We start from the raw sequence: 3385 nt of genomic DNA on the forward strand, positions 1-3385 counted from the left end.
AAGCTATTTGGGGTACTTACAGTAAGTGCTTTCAATTGCCTCTATATAGCGTCTTTGAACAAGTGGTGAAGAATAGCATTAAGCAGGTTTTTTTTGTGAAACTAAGTAGTCCTGTCAGATTTGGGGTACTTAAAAATGGGTGCAAGCATGTTTTAAATTTGCTAAAGTTAAGTTTTAACTGACGTCAAAAGCGCATCTTCAGCATGCACCTGCGATACAAAAAACACCTCCCCCATACTTGCAGACCCCCCCCAACAGTCTATTTCGCTACTTTTTATGCGTGTACCCTCACTTTGTAATTTTTCGCCCCCATTTTCAAAGTAATTTTTTGGGGTGTTACTCTTTTTTTTTTTTTTTTAACGTAGTTATCCTTTGGGGCGCTGTCCCAAGGGTGCCGAGTGGTTTCCGCACCTTTGCACCCCAAAACCGCAATTCTGCACTTTTTTCCGCCAGCTATTCATAGGCGAAACTTTACATTACATTGACTTTCCGCGTACGTGAAAAGTCTTTGCAATTGAATATGGTGAAAAATTTCTGCCTGGCGAAGTGACATCATCCACGATACTTTTTCGCAGATTACAGCTTTTCGCTGCTAATTGAATACGGCCCTAAATAGGAATATACTTGCTTCCAATGCTTTGGTATCATGCAGTTGGGACAGAGGAATGCTGCGTCTCCCAGATAAGCACTCCAAAGAACACCACGTTGTGTCAGCCTTGAACTCATAGGTGGACGCATGTATGCAGTTGGCCGATTACGATCAAGTTGGATTTCAATGATGCCCAAACCCAGGGTCAGCGGTTCGGGGAATTGCGCCAGTCTGCCGCTTGTGTATTGGGGCCTTAAAAATAAACTGCTGGGTGGAAGAAATTGCTTTGACTCAACAGACCTTTGTGGAATGAGAGTACAGATGTACGAAATAGACATAAAAAGAAAGGGAATTAGTAAAACATTTCCTATCAGGATAACAACAGAACATGCTGTAATTAACAAAATATTTAAATAATGTGTATATAAAAGTCATTAGAGACTACTAGAAACTTACATGAAGGTGTTAAAACCAGTCCGATTTAACCCCACTCATGCCGTAGTCAGTGGTATCGCTATACACGAATAATGTAAAAACACGACATAACAAATACCACAGTGTGGGAACAATGTAAATCTGTTGCATTCTTATTAATTATTTCATTACAAGGAAGGTTTCCATATGATGTAGCAACCAGAATGAATACAGTATATATTGAAAAACAGATAAAACTGAGACATGCTACATATTAACCAACAAGCATTACAGGTTTGTTTAAATACGCCTTAAAAATGTTATATAGATTTGCTAGTTCAGTGAACCAGAAAGCAGACATTACAAATGTTTGCTTGAAAATGTAGTTGAGCACAAAATTATTTTAAATACTATTAAAAATAAATACATAATTAAACAAAAACAGACTATATAATAACAGCGTAATTTCCTTTGAAAGTGTATAAATCTTATCTACTAAAGGATATTAAAAACAAAATCAAGTATTAGATGGAGATAATGGGGTTGATTCGGGGTTGGGAGTAGAAAAAAAAACAAGTAACTTTGCACCTGGGCAAAACCATGTTCTACTGCAGGTGAGAGATTTATTTATGAGAGGGGTAGCTTAAGCTTATTTTGCTACCAGTACCAACTGTGCATTACCTCCATTACCTCTTTAGGTACAAGCTAAAGAAACTGGGCCTAGGATGCATGTTGGACGAAATATATGCTTAATTATAAAAAAAAATAATTAGTCCATAAAAGTGACATCCAGTTCCCATTAGCACACACACAACCAGGTAATTGGCATTTAGGATTGATATAATACATATTGAAAACCACAAATGACACAATCTCTAAATCTGATTGTTTAAAATATGTAAATAAAATCCTAAAATCTGAGTTTGATTAATGCAAAAAGTACCAGCTCCAGAGGTGAATTTGCAATCAAAGAGAGATGATTCATATCTATTTACGGTAATCATTTCAACACTATAACAATAATCAGTACATGTACAGTATTGTATAGTTACATTATATATCTTGAAGATTCAAATATCCATTTCATCATCTTATAAAACAATAACAGGTGCAATTAGAACAGAATTTAAAGCACCAATATTAAAAACTATTAGAAAAGGTCATCTCCCACACTTGTAAGGAAAGTTGTTTTTTTTTAAAAATCTCACATGCGTCCATCAAATGGTGTGGGAATCGAAGTGTTGATACTTGGCCACAGATAATTAAATTAGATGCAGACTGTATTTTTTGTTGCAGCAACGCTGATATCCTGACAAGGGAGTTAAGATAGGCGTCGGGATTTCGACACCTATCTTAATCCGACGCCGGAAAGCAGACGGACGGATGCCCGAATGAGGTAAGTCCGGGGCGCCCGTCCTCTTAGCCGCGGGATTAGGTTTTGGGGGTGAGGTTAAGGTTAGGCACCCCTAGCGGGGAGGGTTAGGGTCAGGCACAACTGGGGTGGGGTTAGGTTTAGGCACGAAGGAGGGGGGCTTTGGTTCAGAAACTAACGGGGAGGGTTAGGGGAGGGGGGTAAGTATACTTACCCGACCTCTAATGGGATACCAATCATCGGGATGTCGCTGTCGGTATTCGGACAGGAGGCATCCTGACAGCCGGCATATCATACCGATTCCCAATATAATATAATATATACTTATACATACTCTTTACTATAAAGGCTTAGTTGTATATAAAAAAAAATATATTATTTGGTGTGGGGAAATCATGAGATCTGTGAATTCCTAGATAGATCAGATCATTCTTTCATGTGTGTGCAGAAACAGAAGTATTATGGCTGCTAACCCACATTCGACACCTAAAACCTTGATTTGTCCATGTGTAGCAGCCACTCATCCTGTAGAACAAGCTTTGCTCACCTCACATCTGATGCCATGTTTCCACGCTAACGTGTGCAGAACATGTGCATGACAAGGGAAGAAGAAACAGCTTTTGTCTGCTGATTACAAGTTCTTAAAGGGAAGGCACTTCACAAGTTTTATCACAAGTGACCTGGGGGCTTGGCCGCAGCAGGGTATACCTGGCCAATCCCAGGACTGGATCTTACTATCATTTGATCGGCTTGCATCTTAAACGAGGATGCCAAGCTTCTACCAAGTCTGTCCGGAGATCTCCATCTACTTCAAATGAACAGTATAGACTTTTCATTTGATAATATGCTGAAGGTTAGAAGGCTGCCTCCCATGTGAACAAGGAAATAAAAAAAAACCTCTATATAGTATAAAAATACATTTTCACGACACTTGAACTATTTGGCAGTGTCCAGCTAATGGGGATTTTCTTTTTCTTATGTTCACTCACTCTGTCTGCAAGACGATGTAG

The sequence above is a fragment of the Taudactylus pleione genome, unplaced genomic scaffold, assembly GCF_031769625.1.
Source record: "Taudactylus pleione unplaced genomic scaffold, aTauple2 ptg000053l, whole genome shotgun sequence".
NCBI classification, from domain to species: Eukaryota; Metazoa; Chordata; class Amphibia; order Anura; family Myobatrachidae; genus Taudactylus; species Taudactylus pleione.